We start from the raw sequence: 22,722 nt of genomic DNA on the forward strand, positions 1-22,722 counted from the left end.
TCTAAATAATCTCCAACACCCTGGAGAACAACGAGGAGAGTTTAGAGACTCTCCAAGATTACATCGATCAGTGCTTTCAGGATCTCGTGATGAAGAAGACCCCGTGTGCAGCTTCCCCGGCCAAACCTGAGACGCCGTCGTCGAAAAGACAACGCCCGGCAAAGATATTGCCGACATATTGGAGTCAATCGACAAGCGATTGTCCAGTTTCGACGCAAGGCTGTCCTTGGTGGAGATTCTTCACCGAGAATTTAAATGCTTGCGAGAATCCCTGGAGTACAGCCAGCAGCAGGTGGAAACGCTTGCTGCTGAAAATGCCACGCTAAGGGAGTCGGTGAAATGTCTCACAGATAATGTTACCCAGCTCAATAGAGAAAATAAAAAAATAAAAGAAACAGTTATCGATCTACAAGCTCGTAGCATGCGTGATAATCTGGTATTTTCTGGTATTCCAGAAGCTGCTGGAGAGGACGCGGAGACCACGGTAAAAAGCTTCATCAAAACCCACCTGAAGCTGCCGGAGGACACTGTGAAGAACATCGTCTTCGATCGGGTACATCGCCTCGGCCCCATTCGGGCTACGGCCGGGAGACCACGTCCTATCGTGGCCAAATTCGGCCACTTCAAACAAAAGCAACATGTGAAAAGCCGCAGCAGGGAATTAAAAGGAACGGACTTCAGCGTGAACGACCAGTTCCCCAAAGAGATCTTGGAACGACTCAGGGTCCTCTTCCCAATCCGACGCGGCTTCATCCAGAAGGGCTCCCGCGCTGTCATCGCTGTGGACCGGCTGTACGTGGACGGACAGCTCCACCGCGACCCCAACATCACTCCGTGGCTGTATTAACCTCACACCAGATAAGAATCAGCTGCACCATTTCCCTATCCACTCACACTAACTTGCACTAACATCTGTTTAACAAATCGCATCTTAAAGTGTGATTTCATAGCAGAATTAACACCGTCACTCTCTGTCAGTGATTTAATTGGAATGTTTACGTTTTGTTTCTGTTTTTTTTTTTTTGTTTTGTTTTTCCCTCCTCTCTTTTCCCCCTCTTGGTTTTATGCTGCTCACCCCTGTCCTTGGTTTCTTTCTTTATTCCTTTCACTGCCTCGATCACCTGCTTCGATACTCATCCACAAACATCCTTTATTTCGACACATACGCACCATGCGCTCAACGGCAGCACATTTACATCAGTCAGACAGCGCACACAGTCGTTTAGGATACACACACTTAAGCCAAGCCTACTCATATTAGTAACTATGCATACACAAAGTCCGACTCAGGGAGCATCTCGCCACACATTTTTTCTCTCTCTCCTTCTCTTTATTTATGAACAAGTGACGTATTCTCTCCACCTGTCTAAGCGACGCACACAGCATACATCCCTAGTTATACACAACCATTTTCATAGTCCTTTTCAAGGACCAAACAGTCTTGGGATCTGGTGTAGGTGAAGATGTATACAGTGGGGAAAAAAATACTCATGAGACACCCAGAAAATTTGCCAAGACAAGAGTGAAATAAATGGAAAAAGAAATTAATGCGACAATAGTTAGCATCAAGGAGGATTTATAGGCAGAAAGCATGCTTGGCAATCTTTCCATAAAACTATTTATCTATGGAAATGGAATGCATTTAAACTTTTTTAATGCATTTAGCTTGACAACAATTTAAGGTTAATCAAAGATTTTTGTACATAAAACCTCTGGTAACAGAGAGTGGTGTTATATGCTTTGGACCGTTAAAGGTTACACCTGAGTCATTAACTATTTTGTATTAAAGTGGTACTACAATAGAACCCTGTGGCACACCTCTGTTGACACTAATGAGGCTGGACTGTAAGCCATCAGACCCCACAGCTTGTATAACACAGCTGAGACAATTTGCCACCAAAACCAAAAAAAGATGCCTCATAAGACAGTCACGATAAAGAGTATCAAAAGCCTTAGATCAATGACTAAATATAATCAGGTACTGTTTTGTACCCCAAACAGAAGAATGACAAATAAATGACACATTTTAAAATAGAGTACTATGTTAAAAATGACCTCAATGACATAACATGACACTAGGGCTGCTCAATTAATCGAATTTTAATCACGATTACGATCTGGGCTTTCAACGATAGTTCAAGTGGTAGACCGTTGCTCAGCCTTCCCTCGTGCTTTACTCCGCGCTGCTCCGTGTGGCAAATCGAGCGCACCTCTCTGCATTTCGAACACGCGTCACAACAATTAAGAGGACCCGAGGGAAGCTCGGAAAGCTCGGAAAGCTATGCAGAAGTTATTTGGAGAGGAGAGTGACTGCCGTTGGTTGAAAAGAGAGGTAAAAAAAAAAAAAAAAACTTCAGTGGTGTGGAAACATTATGGGTTCGCGGAGTCAGACGTGGATCAAGTAGACATAGTGTGTAAACTTTGCTACGGTGTCATAGCATAGCTGCACCACAGAGCAACACTGCAAAGTTCACTAAAAGTAGATGTTTACATTTTTCATTTATTTTTTATATTGCAAACATTTGCACTATTACCAGTATTTGCACACTATTTTATATTATTTTTTAAAGTCTTTATTCAATACATTGTTATTGTTAACCCTTTAAATCCCTGTAGAACTAGGAACCGTGTAAGCTAGCGCAATAATTTGTTTTGCATATGAAACCGGAGGAGTTGTAATTACATCTTATGCCATCAGCTTGTCCTCGGTCATGGTTTCCTTCCACATAAAGCTTTGCAAAAATTGTGCATGTGGAGCTTGCCAGACAAAAACATAATATTCCAGAAACACGCTTTGCCGTTCCTATCAGCTGTTCGTAACACTTCCCACATTGAAAAAGACGTCAACGCGAACTATCGCATGTCGCATTTCCTGTCCGAAACCGGAAGTGACGTCATTTTCGTGGAAAATGTAGTTTTTTACTTGTAGGCCTTAAAAGCCTATACTGGTGATTTTATAAGTCATGTTTGACTCTATACTTTTCTGAATAGTTTCTGGGATGCTTGGAACTCGAATTGCACTGCTGGAAATAGTTTATTTTGATGCACATGCTGTTTTCTTTGCAAATTTGCATCATAGGATTGTTTTTTGTTTTTCCTGCAGTATATAAAAATTGCTGTATCTCCAAAATAAAACTATGAAGACACTCAAAATAAATTTCCTGTGGTGGGAAACTATTTTTTGCAACTTTTTTGTATTTAAAGTTTTGAGGGATAAGCCTCTTAAATTTCCCCAAGTAGAAATATATGTAAAAAAAAAAAAAAAAAAAAAAAAAAACGATTTTAATTTTTTTGTAGTTTATTGCACTTTTTTGCAATTAATGTAATTACTATGCACTTAATGCATACATATTATTAAAAATATGGGCTATAACACATTATATGATGTATAGCAACTTGAAATGCTCCCAAAAATGGCACTACAACATGTAAAAAAAATAATATGAGCCTATGGCGGACTTGGTTCTATGGTAGGTCTTAAAGGGTTAAATAAATATCGTCAAATAATCGAGATCTCAATTTAATGAGGAAAATAATCGTGATTATCATTTTTGCCATAATCGAGCAGCCCTACATGACACAACATAAATATAAATTGCAGCTAAAAAGGATTACAGAGTATCAAGTTTATGTGGTTACTGAAACCAAGACTGTTACGTAGTCTATCCAGATAACAGAGGGTGGTGACCTCTAATTACAGGTTCCAAACAGACAACAGCAGTTGAAACCTTACAACTATGACCCCATTTATGATTCAAGTACCACTATGTGACAACTTAACTGAAGCTAAGAAAAAGTCGAGTCAAATTTTTTTTCCTGTCTGCCAGGTTAGGAATGGTTACAAAGTAAATAAATAAGGTGTATGGAAATATTGCAACATAATAAGAAAATTGGGTATGGTTAAAAGTTTGCTAAAATGCCGTAACAATAGAACATTTTGCATCATAACAGAGAGAAGAAAAATATAGTATTCGTTGTTGCCTTCCTTTTACTTAATTCATGAAGTAAAACAGCAGCTGGCCATCATATTTGCTGTGCAATTGACCCCTTGGGGATTAATTAAAATCAGAATACTTTATTGATCCCTAGGGGAAATTATTAACACTTTGCTTGTCTGGTAATTAAAATAAAAAGATTTTTTTCAGATATGTGGATAAATTAGATATTAAAGCACCGCATCAAATTAACTGATACCTCTAACGTGAATGTTCAACTGACTAATATAAAGCATGCCTCGGCAGATTTCAGCAACATAACTGAGTGAGTATATCACAAGTCTTTTAACAAAATTATGTTTTTTGAAGGTTTCTGTGCACCTACCTTGAGAGCCAGGGACAAAATGCCCCAGGCGGTCCTCTTCCCCACAGTTAGCTGCTCTTAACCACACTAACCTGGAACCCTGGATGGAAAAATCCAAGAGGAAAAAAAACATTAAAAATTACATCACACAATCTACATTACAATTGATTTCCAAATATTCTGAGTCTTAGGTAGGTTGAAGGTTAACTGAGGATACACATTTACAAACCAATATTACCAAATAGCCAAAACTGTCAGACTTATCCTTAATTGTCACTTCATCAAGATACAGAAAGATTGCTTAGAATTTGATTGTAGTTGATCATTTGATTTGGTCCTATTGCCACCTTTTCCAACAACACCTCAATTCTTCTTCTTTTTTTTTTTAAAGTTAAGTATCTAAAGAATTAAATAAATAAATAGACATAAAATGATTTTAATGTGAGTTTAGTCCAAAACCTAAACTGGCACCACTGTGGAATAAGAAGTCTGTTCATATAAGATGGATCTGTTGGGTTTCAAAACTTAAGTTATTCATTACGATGTTGTACCTATCTTAATAAAAGCTTTTGACCTATTTTACACCTGAAATTATTAAAAGATTTACTGTGTGACAAACTGTTCATTTGGTTTTGTTATTTATTCATTAACTGAGAATATACAAGCATGTTGTGGCCTCCAAACTAAATGTTGAGGATGAAACAGGTTCCAGTTTTACATCTTTCCAGGGACTTCAAGATCTCAGTACTTCAGGTGCCAAGATGATAAGAAATTGTTTCCACTTCACTCCAAAGTTTAGAATTACACCAGCCAATTGCTCAGCAGATAAGGTATGCCTCCTGCTTTGAATACAAGAGTGACAGGAGGAACTAGTATTCACACTGGAACACTGAGGACCTTGTGTGAGGCCTCCAGGAGCCAACATGACTTCACAGATATTTATAGATCGCTTGAGCCCAGCCTAAGGCCACATTTTATCTCTTTTATCTTGATCAAATAAGAGACAACAATGTAGTAGACTAATCAATCTGCCATTAATAAGCAATGTTTGCTTGGGGAAAAAATAAAACATTAAGCAGCTGTTGATCTTTTTCCCCAAACAAGAGAAAACATTGCAATCATCCGAGTTCCTGCAAAAACTCTGTAAGATGAAAAAAAAATCCACTTAATATAAATTTATAAAACCTCAGAGGCTCAATCATGAACACCTATTTGAGTCCTAAAGCATCTATAATCTACCTTTTTACACAGCCCAGTGCCTTATATAACCACAATATTGTCAGCATGTATTTGATTGCGGAGTTTATGGCTTTAATATACAAACAATCATTAAAGTCAGCAAGTGGAACATTACATATGGCCAGTATGGAAACAAATTCTACCAAAGTGGGCTACCAATGTTTCTGGATTTTTATTCTGTGAAATATTTTTTAGTTACTGTACCAACTACAAAAATTGTTAGAAAACACTAAAATATGTCATCAAATTTTGATGCATATCCACTTACATAAAATTTACACGGCATACAAGAAGCGTCCAGAGAACCGTTCTTGTTCTCCATTCTTTTCTTTTTTTAACAATAACAAATTAGCAGTAGAAAGATTTACTTACATGTGGGATTTAATTAAAAATACTGCTTGCACATAATGCTCGGGCACTTTGTAGATTTTTATCTTAGCAAAGAGACAAATAAATAATGAGAGTAGACATATACTCCTTTCCCTTTCTGTCCTGTTCTACAACACACAAGACAAAAAGGAAAAAGTGAACAATGAGCCATGACCTAATGACATAAGTCTATAATTCATGGAAGCATTTGGAGGAAAAAGTGTTTTGTTGCCATCATACTCTGAACTCAATGCGCTTTCTTTATCACTTCCCCTCCTTACTTCATTTGGGTATTAAAGCCAAACTATGTTTCCCATCATGAGCCAGTCATGTTGTTTATCATTATAGCTTCTGGGTTCACTTTACTAAAAAATAAATAAATAAAATCTTTTAACTACCTGCCCTTCCTCGCCTGTGTAGACTAAAAAGAGTTCCTGAGACAGCCTTCAAAGTTCTCCACCACATAACATAAGTTTATAAATAACTGAATACAATTTTAACTTGCTTGTTTTACCTAAAATGTATGTTCCATTCATGCACATAGAGCATCTACTGCATATCTTGGGTTTAGGTACATACACAGATATGGAAAAAAAACAATGATGTAAAGTGTTGACTTGTTGGTTATAGTTAATCAGTTTGTGATATATATTGTTATTGGGATAAAAACAAACAATCTAAACACTTTTTCTGTAAATTCAGTGAATAATTTATGTAATCATCACATGGGGAGTACTATTTATTTATTTTTTTTACATCTGACAAAGTCGGTGTGCTGAGACTTTGTTACAGAGGTAGCCCCAAATTTAGGAACAGACGCTGAACTTGTTTTGGCTGGTCTCTCTGGGATGCCACGGTGACTGTTGCAAACTGTCACCTAAAGCAACAAAAAAACTATTGCAGTAAACAGTGCATTTCCTGCAGCATGAAATAAACAATAGAGTATAACATAAAACGATAGACAAAGTTGTCATCCGATATATTTTGTCAATCTGGGGGAGCATCACAATGGCATAACGATTATAACGCACAACCACAAACCACATGAACCCTAAACCTACACAAACAGAAAATAGAAAGAACTGCAAGGCTGAGGCTGTGTTGAGCATTCCAATCTTCAAATCTTTAAACCCGACCTTTAAAAAGAAACTCGGACTCTCAAACGTGGGCCGACATGCAATTAAGAACGGGAATCCAATTTGTCTGAAGTGCTGCTAAAACTTATCGAAAATAAGAAGGATTTGAGTGGTTAAATGCTTCATTTATTCAATACAAATCTTGAAATGATTTCAGTGTGTTCATCGGCACGTATAAAGGCATCAGTATAACCACGACACAGTAACACCAACTCTGATGACTAGTTGCAAAATGTTAACAGTAACTCTTCTATCTCATACCTGCCGTGCTCATATTCAATTTTAATGCGATTAAAGAAAGATCAGGAGTCTCCCCATGTATGAACAACAGAATTAATAATGATAGCTGTGTAAGGAATCTGAAGAAATCCAAACATTAGTTATGGTTATAATCGCAGCAATCACACCAGAAAGCCATGTCAAATTTATTCAGCTGCAAGACATCAACCAGAAACACACAGCTTAAGTTGTTTTAAAAAATACATGAAAAAAAGTCCTGCAAAAGATGGTATCTGTTTATCTCAACATCATGAATTCTGTCAGGAATTACCTAAGTCACAGAACCTAAAACTCACAGAGGAACTGTTACAACTTCTCCATGTTATTCGAAGAAACGTCCAGCCGAGGAGCTTGAAAAACTGGTCTCAAGACAAACTAGGAAAACTGGCTTAGTTTAAAGGTAGTTAAAGGTGAGATCACCTTACATCATATACTCTTGCACCTTACTGCAGAAACAAATATAACAAAAACACAAAACTGTGAAGAGAGCTGCTGAAATGATGTGCCATCGTCATCTGTGTCAGGTGAAAACGGACTTCAAGGGATGACTCCAGACGGTGAAAGACAAAAAAGAAAAGAAGACAGAGAGCTTGGTTTCCTTTCCTATGGAAAGAAAATACTAGAGGAAAAGCCTGGAAAAACTTTAATCCTCAAGATCAAAAGTATGCTAAAGTTCAAGTCTGACCGCATGATCTTGGATTAACAGGAAAATTGTTTGAAACTGTGCTTTTCACTTTACAGAGGTGTGTACTAGTACACAATTTCAATTAGGTATTAACTTTTTCAACACGGTCGTAACACCAAGACAGCTTTTTTACACTTTCCTATCCTCATATGAGAAACGAGTGAGGAAAATAACCCAAACAGTAGCCACAGTCTGCCAAGTCACAGGGCTGGACTGCCAACGTCTGGTATATTCGGTAGGTACTCTGATTACATGCTACAAGCTAACAGAGTAAAAGGTAGAATTACAGGTCATTTTTAAAGCTACAGTGTGTCAGCAGCAAAGGAGCCAAGTGTCATTCAGCATTTCATCCATGTAATGGTAGTAAAGCTCGACTTCAGCAGTTGTTTCTTATTATGAAACATCAGTTTAGGAAACCCAAAACTTCCCCTGTGTCAATATAAGTGCGTGGCCCCGCTACTGCAAGGTGGATTAGTGGTACAACTGTGCTGTTAACATGCATTACGTATTTTAACCCGGTATAAGGAAAGTTAAAAAAAAAGTTTATATATTCTTTTAATATAACCAATGATCTAATTATCATTAGAAGATGCCTCTTGAATAAACAGACTGGTTCTTTTATAGAGCTATTCTACTCTGAGTAATCAAAGTGCTTTATATAACTTCCCTCATTACCCATTCACACCGATTCATACAAGCACTTTTATCTATGGTTTACTCAACTCAGTCAACAAGTGCTTTTTATCTAACATTCACACACATTCATACTCCAATAGATGCATCAAAGAGCAACTTATAACTTAGTAGAAGACCTACTCTACTAGACTGTATCTAGATTCCACTCATATCACTTGTAACAATTGATTATGCTGAAAGAGCCCGACGGGTGCTGATAAGAGCAAGCAACAGTCACGATCTGCAAATAAGCTCTGCCATATAAGCCTAATAACACCTGATAAACAATGCTCTAAGGTCGTACAGCGCATGTTTGTCAAGATGTTTTCGGTGTTTTTATGACCTCACTTTGCTACCTAAAGCCTTAAAAAGTCTTAATCAACATGACACTGCAATCTCAGGTTTGCACTGGTCTGTTAAATTTTGCAGTTGTTCCTATTTTCATTGAAAGCATTCTCACTTTTGCTGAGAACTTGAGTGTTCTGGTCTTACTGAAGGCAAACTGTGATACCAGCAGTAGAAAGCTGCGTTTCTCTATCACACTGCTCCGAGGCTCCCACATCAAACAGCGCTGGGCTGCTGAGAGGACTTTTACCATGTCAGGATATTTGACATCTCTGCTCTGAATTAACACTGGCAGGCCTTCCATCACAGGTTGATGTGTTCAAGCTCACCTGTAAAAGCCCTACAGGCACTGGCTCAAAGGACAGTGGAATACTGGCACCAAACTTCTTAATTTAAACCGCTTTCAAGTGCTCAGCTCGACAAGACCTCAAGCTCCCTCACAGAGAAGAGCCAAGTCCAAGGGTAAAAGGGCAAGTTAGCTTCTTAGTTCTTCAATTCTTCTTTATCCAGTTTAAAACAAAAAATAGTTTTAAGTGCTGAACAGACCTATCTTATTTACAGACCAATAGTGTCAAATTTTATGAATAAATGCAATTCATCTTACATCTGAATCCCATATTGCTCAAGGTCTCACGTGAAAGAAGATCTAGAGGAATGGATATTACTCCACTCAACTCAACGTTCATATTGTCACTAACTGTAGTGATACTGAAGATAACACTGGCTCTGTTAAAGTGAAAAGACATCAAATATTTACAAATATATATATATATATATATATATATATATATATATTACTCAATGCAGCTACCACGAGAAGCCTTTCACAAGACCTGTGATTAAATGCTATCAAACATTAGTCAAAGTTATTTTATTAGCATGTTTTCATACGCTGTAGTTATTGCAGGTGTATTAACTTTTCCAATCCTACAAATTACTCGAGGATGAAATGTAGCAGGTGTGTTAGATTAAACTGTACGCCCAACAGTTTAAAGCGTCTTCAGATTTACTTTTTATGCCAACGAAATGATAACTGGATAAGAAAAAAAGCCTTCTGCAGATCAAAAGGCTCATCACAACTGCGCAACTGGCATGCACATGTTTACAACTTGAAGGGTGAAAATTCTTGATTTTCTGTCACTACGTACTGTCAGTATCATAAAGGATATGACCGGATGCTGTCCAGCAAAACTGATCTGTATTAAAAATGGAAAAATTACTCCGGGGGAACAATCCTGGCTACAATCCCAGGTATCCACTTAGGTGGGTCTGGGCAGATAAGAAGACATGATTGAATGTTTGCTAGCTGGCTAACATTAGCCAAGTTGCATTGTTAGCCTGACTAGCTTAAAAACAACGTCCAGGTATCCTCCACTGTTGAGCTGTTTTCCCAATTTAATCGCTGCCAAAAGGAAAACTGTATCTCAGAGGCAACCGTGGTGATTCTCCACCCGTGCTGCTAGAAGGATGAGGCTGACGTCTCCACACGCATCAGCTAGAACCATACCGCTTTTAGCATTTAGCCGCGCTTGATAACGAAAGACACATGGGTGATGATGATGATGGTGGTGACAGCGATGAAGGCAAAACCGCACAGATATTTCATTATAAGACACTCACCCAGAACCACCTGGACACGCTGAAGATCACCTTCGAGTCATATTGAGAAGAAAGTAGCTGTTATCTGATGAAAAACGTCGCTGACGGAGAAAACGGGCTAAGTTGATTAGAAAAATGTTGTCGCGGCAGAGGAGGCTTGCAGTGTGTTGACAGCTCAATGGGATAGACCGAGTACTACAGCAACGATGAACTGGCCTGAACTGGCTGTCTGACTGCAGGAAGTGACGTCCATCTTTTCGCGTGACGTCACGTAAGTAAGCGACGAGCACTTTTCCCTTAGAGAAAATATTATAACAGCTGCAAAGGGAACGCTGCCTCATGCTATAGCCTTGAACGCAATAAATAAATAAATAAAATAATGCTGGGCTAGCAAGGAGTCAGTGATGCCTCTAACACAGCACAGTGTACGCACAATATCAGTGTAAGGAGGAAGTACAGATTTTTTATTGGTTATTTACGAAAATGTTTTAGAGTTTCTCAAGAAGAAGCGATGACGAAAGCCATTGTTGCGAGATCGATCAACTTTAGACCAGACAACAAACGACGGAGGCTCCGGAAAAGTGCAATCAAACGATGAGTTTTATTATCACAGGAGAACAACCAACCGTCAGCATACGGAATGGGTTGCTCTGACAAGAATACATTGGGTTCTGGTTTTATAGGACAAAATATCACACCTACGTCAATACAGTTCAAAAATACATGGTGACAGACGGGCAAAAGTTCAATTCGTGCAGACAAGGGTTCATCACGTACATATAACCTTACACCGACATATAACTTCTCCTTTCTACATTACTTGCCTTTCAAGGTAATAACTTCAGGTCTTAGCATTTCTGAGAGCTAATAATGGACCCTCGTCATTAATCCCTAAGTAGAGTACTTTTGCAGCCAGTCTCAAACTGAAGTAGAAGACGCTTAGGCCTTCACTCAAACCTGCTACTAGATTAATATGTGTATTGTAAGCATGCATGCAATTAACCTGCTATGTTCTCATCTTCTCTCAACATGTATCATCTGGACACTCTCACCAGTGAAGCTTAAAACCTTCTAGAATGGAACATCAACTCTTAACCAAGCACATTTATGCATTGTGTATAAAATGAACTCAACCTGTAAAAATAGAAAGGTCAATGTGATGACAGACATATTCAATGCAATATAAACCCTGTAAGAGATATTACTGATAAATGATACTGTGAAACATTTTATTAATACATTCTTCATAAGGCAAATTATATGGTAGCAATAAAAGAATCTCTGAATCCCAACACCATCAAACGCTTTATTGCTAAATAGAGTAAGAGTTTTAGAGTTTCCCGAGATTCGGGGTATCAAATATCTGCTCTGTCAGCTGTTCATCGTCCTTTTTCGTTGTATTTTTTGCTTGTTTGTTTTACGTTCTACATAGTTTTCAGAGCAGGTTTGCTTATTCCAGCTTTCATTGTTTAAAGTATTTTTGCTTTGGTCAGTTTTGAGTAAGAAGAGAGTATAAAGGCTCTGTGGATCAGGGGCGGATCTAAAGGGGTGGCATGGGGTGGCAAGTGCCACCCTAGTTTTGCATATGACAGTGTGGGGTGGCGTGGGGTGGCATGTGCCACCCCTAGTGCCACCCTAGTTTTGCATATGACAGTGTGGGGTGGCGTGGGGTGGCATGTGCCACCCCTAGTGCCACCCTAGTTTTTCGCATATGACAGTGTGGCAGTGTTGTTTATTAAAATAAGATAGCATTAACACTTTAGTCTAGCACTAAACTTCACCATGATATTGTCATGAATAGTAGCGCACACTAAACCAGGTGAGAGCCACAAATATAGTTATTTCACTGTGTTTATTGAGCACATGTTGAATGCTTTCTGCTTTTTGCAACTTCATAAATCTTGGGGGCTTACAAAGAACTGATCAAAAGAAATTAAGATATCCAAACTTGACATATTTAATCCCTAATTCAGCCAAGCTTCATAAAAACTAGATAATTCTTTCTCCTGCCAAAAGCAGTGAACACACAACTTAAGTTCATATACCCCATTTGTAAAACACATACCAAATCAGTTGCTCCTTTGACAAAGAAATTCAGCAACCCACGATTATATAATCCTTTATTCAGTAACAACCATGTATTCATGAGTGAAGATTTAGTTTCTGATTTATTCCTCACTTGTGCACTTCAACTATTGTGTCACTCCTGTGCAATTCACCTCCCCCCTTTGCTAGCCAAATTTCAAGGTAAAAAAAATGTTCTTTTTTTTTTTTTTTTTGCCTGTCCCGTTTGGCTCTTTTGCCATCAGAATTGTTGTCTAAAGGCAAACAAAGATGCCCAACGGATTTACTTTACCAAATTGACCATCCCAGCCTTGCCGTAATGGTCCATTTGATTGACCTTTTATTGTTTATTTTATTTTCACTTACTGAATACGGGACAGACTTGACTGGGAGAAAGAAGGGGAGAAAGAAAGAGGGAAAGAAACAGCTGAGAAGAGGGACGGGGGAGAAGGGCAAAAGACAAAAACCAACAGAACGGGCAGAGAGAAAAAAAATGCATATATCAATCACCTGGATCACCTGCTGAGAAAGAAAAAAGAAAACAAGCAGAAGAGAACAAGAGTAATAGAATAAACAACATCACAATGATATATGGGAATATGACAGTAAATACCAAATATTAAACGTTATTGTGCAGCACATAAGATCAACAGAACACAGTGTGCTTTGAGGTAGGAGCCAAAAAGGGTGTAGTTTGTGGGTGTGATCACCCTTGTGTACACCTGTGAGCATGGACGCGCTTGTTTTTAAAAAGGTTCCTTCATGTAATGATCTGCTAGAGGGTGTGGGGGGGCCACAGCCCCGTCCTCCAGGGCATGAAGCAGGTATGGAGGAGATCAAAACTCCAGACATCCAGAGGCCCCCAGAACACAAGAGACCAAGGAAGACCAACAGAGGGGCAGCCGCGCCACTGTCCCAGAAAGAGCTGAGGAGAGTCCCAGATGAGGGCTCACTCAGCAGCCGCGGAGCAGAAGCCAGGGGGGGTTGCAGTGACGCGCCCGTGAGCTCTGCTGGCAGCCAGCCGTGCCTGAGTGACCGAGCCCCAGGCCGAGAGGCCGGGGGCACCCCACCTCCGAAGTGGCCCGAGCGAGCCTCAGGCTCCAGGCCCCGATAAGCGGCCGCCAAGGAGTGAGCCGGTGTTTACCTGGACGCCCATCCCCGGACACAAAGAACCACCAACGCACCGATGTCTGAGGGAGTCCGCCACTGGCAGGGGAAGTGGTGGTAGGGGGAGATAGGCCTCCAAACCTTGGAGGGCCTGAGATGTCCCCAGAGAGGTGGCGCCTGACACCCAACCTGACATATAGACACAGAAATACAGGCACACACAGACACAAACATCCATTCCCACCCTCATGCTCTCATATGCACTTACTCCACACTCAACCAACGTGGAGACAGACATAAAGAGACGCTGTACACACGATCACACTCCCCAAGCGTACTCTACAAACCGGGTCTAGGTACCCTTGCCCCTGGAGGGGGGAACTGCACCCAGACCCAGGTGGTGTTACCCTTTTCCCTGCGGTGGGGGGAGGCAGACCGCCCCGACTCCGCAGCAGCAGGAAGGCCCCACACTCCAGACCGCAGTCGGACGGCCAACTCCTCCTCCTAGCCCCCCCGCTCCAGCAGGTCGCAGAGAATGGGGGTGAGAGAAGACTCCAAACCTCCCTCCACCCGCTCATATGTAGTGTTGATGCATGTGTGTTCTAAGGTGCATTTAAAACCCAGGGGGGCATGGAGCTACCTGCCAGAGAGCAGCAGGTAAGCGCATAGTCCCTCCTGCTAGCCCTCAATGTCTACGTGTATTCAAAATTGAGAGGTGGGCAACGACGCCAGGGGTGGGGTGTACACCCTGATGGTACTTTGGATTCCGTGTATCGTGCCCACCCCCAAGATCCTATATGTATGTGTAATGAGAGTGTGAGTAATGTGAATGTCTAAGTTGTGGGATAAAATTGAGGCAGAGGCAGCCAGAAGGGGACAGAGGGGGGGGGTAGCCTCCTCTGCACCCTGGTGACATACCCCTACTCCAAGGCCCTGCATGTGTGGGTGGTTGTGGTGGAGCGGGAAGAGGGAGGCAGCTGGAGATGGGGAGGGAAGGAAGGGAGGGGCAAGTGACCCCTCCCTGGGGCCAGCTCCCCCGCTGACCCCAGTAGGCACCCCCATACTCCGCGACCCGCCAGGGAAAGGGGGCCCAGGCCCATCCAGACCGGGCCCAGTGCAGCAGCGCCGCCCGGCCCCACAGAGCCCGGGACAGTCCACCCAACCCCACCACAGAGAAAACTGCACCCACCCCACCATCCACTCATCTTCCAGACTACATAAGACAATAAACACCCAGGCTGAGATCTTCCTCCACCTCTCCTGTATCTCCCCCTCCTGCAGAGGGAGCTCCTGAGGAGAGGAAAGCTGTGACAATCTCCCCCACCAGTTGAAGAGCCCCCCAGGTGGCTCGATGCACCGGCGGCACCCTGCTCCAGGGCTGGGCCCCCATGCACCCACCCGCCCACAACCCCGGCAACACACCAACCAGGACCCAAGCCCCCGAGGCCCAGTCCGGGTCCCAGCCCAGAGACGGAGCGCCCCCAGAACCTCACGCCCATCCCGGACCCACCCAGGGGCAGCCAGGCTACCAGGTCAGTAACCCACGTCCGTCAGCACAGACCCTCCCCTAGCCCCGCTGCACGCGGCCACGAGGAAACAGTCACCTGAGAGCCAACAGAGCCCCTAACCGGACATGACCGCTACCCCGGGTTGAGCCCCCCAAGGAAGATGCCTCCGGGGAACCCCCCGACGCCCTAAGCCTGTCCCTACCCCCACACCAATCACAACAGTGAAGGCGGGACCAAACTATGACCCCCCACCCCCACTAGGTGATGGAGCTGATCAAAGGAGCCCAGAGCAATTGATCTGATGTGGTGGCAGAGGCTGTATCAAGACTAATGTAATCTAATAGATAATTTCTATATTGGTTAGAATTAAGATTATTTTTATTTTTCCAGTTCATGAGGACTGTTTTCTTGGCTATGCATAGGGCAGTGAAAACCATATGGGCGATATTCTTTTCTGAAGTGACATTATCTAAGCTGCCCAACAAACACACTAAGGGGGAAGTTGGAATGTTACATTTCAGACACTTCGATAAGTCTTCACATATCTCGCGCCAAAACTTCTGAACTGGTGGACAGAACCAAAGAGCGTGGATATAATTGTCCGGTGAATTGGTTTGGCAGTGTGAGCAGTTGTTGGTAGACGTAAAGCCCATCTTGAACATCCGATGACCTGTATAGTGCACTCTATGTAATATTTTGTATTGAATTAATTGAAGACTGGGATTTTTGATTAGATGAAAGGTTTTTAAGCAAATCTGAGACCAGAAGTTTAGGTCTAAGTTAACTGATAAATCCGCTTCCCATTTTGCAATAGGAAGTGATATTGATTCGTCTGTTTTAGAAAGCATTCTGTATATTTTGGATAGTAATTTGGGGGTTTTAAGAGTAAGAAATTGAACCACACTTGGTGGTGTTTGTAGTTCAACTTGACCCGGTTTAAATTTCTTTTTTACTATGGATTTAATTTGTTGATATTCTAAAAATCTTTTCTTGTTGATCCCATATTGTGTAACTAGTCTGTCAAATGAAATAAATTCTGTTCCTTCTAGTATATGTTCTAAATATTTGATTCCTTTACCACTCCAATCTGAAAAGTTTATCATATTATTGTTTTGTAATATGTCAGGGTTGTTCCAGATAGGTGTACGTTTGCATGGGATTAATGAAGACGCCGTCAATTTTAGAAACTCCCACCATGCTGTCAGAGAAGAGCTGATGTTGATGCTTTTAAAGCATTCATGTCATTGGATGTTTGAGCTGATAAATGGTAGGTCTGAGATCTCTAGATTATTGCAGAGTGCTTGTTCTACATCTAGCCAAGGTTCATCTAAGAGGGTATGTTTTAGCCATCCTGAGATAAACTGAAGCCTGTTGGCTAAGAAGTAGTGCTGAAAGTTAGGCAGTTCTAGTCCTCCTTTATCCTTGGTCTTTTGTAGTGTTTTTAAGCTTATACGTGGGGGTTTATTTTTCCAAAGGAATTTGGACATACATGAATCTAGAGATCTGAACCAATCTTGTGGCGGTTTAGTTGGGATCATTGAGAATAAATAATTTATTTTTGGTAAGACCATCATTTTTATAGCGGCAACCCTTCCTATGAGTGATATGGGTAGACATTTCCATCTAGCCAGATCATCTTCTACCTTCTTTAAAAGTGGGATATGGTTTAATTTAGTTAGATCTGCAAGCTTGGGAGAAACATTAATACCTAAATATTTTATATTTCCCGATTGCAGTGGTGTAGAAGAGGAATTATGGAAGGAGCAATTAATCGGTAGGACTGTAGATTTTGACCAGTTAATTGAGTAATCTGATATTCTTGCAAAAGAGTTTATCAATTCAATCACCCCAGAGATATTGGTTTGTGAATTTTGGAGAAAGAGTAACACATCATCCGCATAAAGGCTGATTTTATGTTCCACGTTCTTGCATTTTATGCCCTTAATTACTGAATTCTGTCTAATTGCTGCTGCTAGTGGTTCAATAAAAATTGCAAACAGTGAAGGGGAGAGTGGGCATCCCTGCCTGGTGCCCCTCAAGAGACAGAAGCTGGAGGATGTCTGGTCATTTGTTCTAACACAAGCTGTTGGGGAATTATGTAATATTTTTAACCAGTTTATGAAAGAGGATCCAAAACCAAATTTGTGTAAAGTTGCAAATAGAAATTTCCAGTTAACTCTGTCAAATGCTTTTTCTGCGTCTAAAGAGAATATTGTAGTTTCTAGGTTTTTACTGTATGAGTAGTCTATCAAATTAAGTAATCTACGTGTATTTGTTGATGAGTGCCTACCTTTTATGAAACCAGTTTGGTCAGGATGAATTAAGAGGGGGGTTATTTTCTCCAGTCTCTTTGAGAGAGCTTTGCAGATTATTTTAAGGTCTACATTTATAAGGGATATTGGACGATAGCTTGAGGGATATACAGGGTCTTTGCCTGGTTTTAGCAGGAGATTAATGTTTTTGCAGAATTCATATTTGATGGAAGTCTGCCCTTTTCTTTAATTTCCAACAACGTTCTGTAGAAAACTGGTGCTAGAATCGACCAGAATTCTTTGTAGAATTCTGCAGGAAAGCCGTCTGGACCTGGAGCCTTATTATTGGGCATACTTATCAGGGCTTCCTGGAGTTCACCTGGTGTCAGTGGTGAATCCAGTGCCATTGCTTGAGTGTCCAATAATTTTGGAAGAGTTATGTTGTCCAAAAACTGATCAATTTCTTTTTTAGATGGGTTTATTTGTGGTGAATACAACGTTTTATAGAAATCCCTGAAAATGTTGTTTATTTGTATCGGTTCATATATTGTGTTCCCAGATGAATCTTGAACAGCACATATAGTTGTTTTTTCTTTATTTATTTTTAGCTGGTTTGCTAGAAATTGACCGGATTTATTACCATGTTCATAATTTTGTAGGCGTAGTCTTTGTACTAAGAATTTTGTTTTTTTTTTTATCAATTATCTCATTTAATTCTAGTTTAGTTTTGCGTATTTTGTTCAATGTTTCCTGATCTTGGTGGGACGCGTAGGCTTCTTCTAGTGATTTGATGTTTTTTTCTAATTCCTGAATATTTTTGTTTTCTTTTTTCTTTTTATGTGATGAGAAAGAAATTATTTTACCTCTCAAAGAACAAAATGTTCTGCAGGATCGAATCACTCAGTGCCTTGCATGCTCTGCAGTGGAGTGGTCGCTGACAAAGGGCCAAGAAAAACAGAAAGATCCTCTCCCCACTGCAGCTTCAGATGTGCTAATCCAGGCTCTTCATCACTTTTGCAAACAAAATTCCACCTTTTTATATGGGACACACGGGTTGTTTTCTTTTGGCCTCAGAAGGGACTGACATGAGGCCCAGATCAAGCCATGCTAGCTCAGCGTTTGTAATGGCATCAGACCCCTAAATGACAATTTGTCTTTGGGTCTATTTTTAAGATGGTAAAAAGTTTTAATTGCCAAGTCTCCAACAGAAAGGTTCAGGACAGATTTTTTTCAATATAGAATTAAAGTCAATCTGTTACTATGGTTGCAATGACTGATCTGAAGACTTATACAGCTACATACATGGGATATCTCCATATTCATCAATATTCGATAAGCTTTTGTGCATTCACTTTTCAAAGGTAGTTAAGACAAATCTATTGCAGATATATAAATTAGAGATGGACCGATCTGATATTACGTATCGGTATCAGTCCGATACTGACGTAAATTACTGGATCGGATATCGGAGACAAATAAAAAATGTAATCGATCCATTAAATATCAAAAAAGCACCTCACAAAACTTGTGACATGGCGTAACTCGGCTCATAACCGTAGCACGTTGCAGCAGTGTGGTCACATGATAGCGCGGCTGTGTGTATTTGTAGCAGGGGCGGAGCCTGGGGGTGGCTTACTGGGCTTAAGCCCGGGTTGTTTTGTCAGAAGCCCGGGGTCTTTTGGAGTGTAATTTTTCATAGTTAGATGTCTGGCTGACAACTGTATAAAAGAAAAAGTACACACAATATTCGAAGCACATAGTGCACACTGTGGGAATTTACGACTGTGCGTGAATCCCCCCTGATATTGGTATGATCCGAGCTCAGGCACTAAGCGACTGAGCGAGGGGGCGGGGCAGCTGCTGCCTGTGAGTGCGCTGTTGGAGAAACTGAGCCAGCCATACTAAGGAGAGCTTAAGTTTGACCAGGTACCAAAGCAAATCATTCGTACCGTATAAATAATGTAAATATGACGGTGAATCACGAAAGATTGATATCAAACTGATCACTTGACCAATATTACGTTACTTGCTCTTCAAGTGAATCAACAAATGGCGAAATGAAAAGCGAACAAATGCAATTTTTTTAAGAGTCTTAGCTTACATGTGTTTATTTCATATTTTCAGTTCTTACCCTCCCCGACTAAATCGGTTTCAGTTATGTACTGAAATATAAGAATGGACATTAGAGGGTTCTTTCAAAGAAAAAACTCTGGTAAATGTTATTTTATATATTATGCTTTGTATGTTGTTCAGTATATTTCTATGCAAAACAAGAGGGGTTTCAGTACACAGCAGGATATTCACATTTGTAACCAGATATTTACATACACTTTAGGGAGAAAATTTTTTTACTGTACAACATCAATTTAGAGTAAACTTTTGTTAGATAAATATTGAAATATCTTTTGAATTAGTTTAATGTCAGAATAAAGAGAGACAGAGCCTTCTGTTTTTTTATCACTTTGATCCAATTTAGGAGTACATGTACACTAAGTTTGTTAATTAATAAGAAACTCCAGACGATTCCATTCTGAGCTGAAGAAGCTTCTGATAGGTTAGTAGAGTCCATGTGAGTAAACAGGTGGCACACCTGTGGATGCATATAAGGCAAAACACAGAGCCTGTTTCTTTGAAATGGGAAAATCAAGAGATGTCAACCAAAACACCAGGAAAAGAATTGTGGAGCTCCATAAATGTGGCTCAAGTTTGAATACAATTTGGTGCCATTTGCAATTAAGAAATACAGATAGTTTCTCTCTTTACCCTTAAAGTTAACAAATATGTTTTTTATATTTATCAATCTAAAAAAATAAACATTTAGTTTGATTTGATCTTACAATTAAAAAAGTGTTTGTGTTTTGATCTGAAGAGTACATAAATATGTGGTTTCAACTGTATATTTGATGATTGTCAGCACAAAGAGGGAGAGAGAGGAACAGAGAGGGAGATGGAGAATGAGGACAGAACAGAGATGAACAAGAGCAGGTGAGACACACATGTTAGTCAAATGGTTGTTTACCAAAAGTATCACCGTATCATAGGTACTCGTGTATCTCGTACCTAGTGTTTCTTTTTAGGTTTGTTATTTTTCAAATTCTATATTTATTAAGTTATGCAGGCTTTTTTGCACAACAAGGCTAAATAATTATATAAACTTTTCTCAATCTAAATAGTGGACTTTGGTAGAATTAAAAAAATAAGTGTAGTGCAGGTCTATGATGATTTTTAGTGCTACTATCATCTAGTTCTGATTCTGGTTCTGTCTTTGTTAAGTCCTAAGTAGTCCTGATTTTGAACTCTTGTAGTCCTGTTTTAATTCCGGATCAGTTCTGGGTCTGGTTGAATTGGGGTTTAGTCTTCGTGTCTTGATACACCCCCGACTTTGTTCTGCCTTGCTGCTTAATTAAAAAACTAGTTTAAGGTGTCCTGCACATGTGATATATATTTTTCCCTATATGAAGTCATTCATTATTGAACAAAACTCAAAACAGAGCCTATTAATCTTTCAGTCATTTCTAAACACCCCCCCCCCCAAAAAAAAAAAAAAAAAAAATCCCACATGCATACTACCCTTTAGGGCTAAGCCCCGGGTGTTTCAAATGTCTGGCTCCGCCTCTGATTTGTAGCCTCGCTACCAAACCAGCATTTTATCTCCGAGGAAGTGATCCCAGAGAGAAGTAAAGCAAGTGTGTAAGTTCATCTCTGAATGTTTGTAAAGCATTCCCGCGTTAAGCTTAACAACCGATTTATGGAGCGATGGCCTCTTCTCTCTCTCTCTCTCTCTCTCTCCTGCTGCTACTTCAATCATGAAACTGATCAATGATCAGCTGATCAGCTTTTCTGTCGCTAGTCCGTCTCTCTTCTTTGTTTTTGGCCCACTTTGCGCCAGAAAGAGGAAACCAGCGGCTGAACAACAGCAGCACTTTTAACCTTGATCAGCTGTTGTTAGAACTTATTTAATATTACTTTCTACACCAGGATCTTTTTCTACGCAGCTGATGGCTGGTAACTGTGCAGGGGCGGATCTAGCAAAGTTTAGTCAGGGGGGCCGATAGGGCATTAACAGGGAAAAGGGGGCACAAAGACATACTTTTCTTTCTTATTCTCATTTTAAATGTGTAGCTTTTAATAAAAAATTATCCGAATCTTACACCCAAAGTTTTAATCTGATGTAAAATGTATAGAAGTCCATTACTGTATATAGTAACTATTAGGTCTAATATACCCTAGTAAGCTATAGTACTTTTTCCTTTGGGAAGATACCATCTGTGCAGTCTGCAATTCTGTTGAATCTATTTAATTATTCTTGAAAAATAATTTATTTTTGTGCATTTTTTTCACACTGCATCAAATTAAAGTTGATTACGTCGATTAAGCATCATGAGGTGGAGGGTGCGGGGTGGTTCCCTATTTTTTTTTTTTTTTTTTTTTTTTTTGGCTGGGAGTTTTAGAGCCCTATTAGTTAGGTTGCTTAATATTTCTGCTAAGTACTCTTTAAAATACCAGAATAGGGAGGATGGAGTAGGTTTAAGTTTATTAGATTGATCAGTATTGCTGAACTATGAAATATTTTGGGTGCAGTGTATTTTTTTTTACATACAGGTATAACAGAATAGCTTTAGTGTTTTTGTTTTTTTTAACTTGAGTATGAACTTGTACAAAAAGCAGCAAGATATTAAAAAAACAGTTTTATTGATTAAAAACCACTATATCGGATTCATATCGGTATCGGCAGATATCCAAATTTATGATATCGGTATCGGACATAATCAGAATCAGAATCAGAAAGGGGTTTATTGCCAAATGTTGAGCAGGTTTACAACATTAGGAAATTGCTGATAAAAAAGTGGTATCGTGCCATCTCTAATATAAATGCATAAACCATCTTCTTAAGCACACCTGCTTAAATCTTCGTTAATCAGCCAATCACATGGCAGCAAATCAATGCATGTAGGCATGTAGACACAGTCAAGACAACCTGCTCGAGTTCAAACTGAGCAACAGAATGGAGATAAAATAATTTAAGTGACTTCGAACGTGGCACAGTTGTTGCTGCAAGATGAACTGGTCTGAGCATTTGTAGAAATTCTGGAATGATTGTGGGGGCACTTTCCCCCACAACAATCTCTATGGTTCACAGAGAATAGTCTGAAAAAGAGAAAATA

At 40.1% G+C, this 22,722-nt stretch overlaps 1 protein-coding gene and 1 long non-coding RNA gene across 3 annotated transcripts in view; one reads left to right on the forward strand and one right to left on the reverse strand.

The window, feature by feature from the left end:
• The window catches only part of atp13a3 (ATPase 13A3), a 57,179-nt gene extending 46,260 nt beyond the window's left edge, over nt 1-10,919 (reverse strand). The window contains exons 1-2 of one of the 2 annotated variants that reach the window (XM_082505577.1): nt 10,648-10,919; nt 4,321-4,399 (exon numbers count right to left, since the gene is read on the reverse strand). The gene's annotated coding sequence lies outside the window, so the exon portion shown is untranslated. The remainder of the gene's footprint in view (nt 1-4,320; nt 4,400-10,647) is intronic. The other variant, XM_082505578.1, reaches the window with a different exon arrangement.
• An 8,311-nt stretch (nt 10,920-19,230) lies between these two features.
• LOC309689303 lies at nt 19,231-21,104 on the forward strand. The gene is made up of 3 exons (XR_014271329.1): nt 19,231-19,483; nt 19,682-19,769; nt 20,472-21,104. It is a non-coding gene; the product is annotated as an uncharacterized lncRNA (long non-coding RNA).
• The last annotated feature ends 1,618 nt before the right edge of the window (nt 21,105-22,722 follow it).

The sequence above is a fragment of the Aulonocara stuartgranti genome (assembly GCF_965226115.1).
Source record: "Aulonocara stuartgranti genome assembly, chromosome: 15".
In the NCBI taxonomy this organism is placed as follows: domain Eukaryota; kingdom Metazoa; phylum Chordata; class Actinopteri; order Cichliformes; family Cichlidae; genus Aulonocara; species Aulonocara stuartgranti.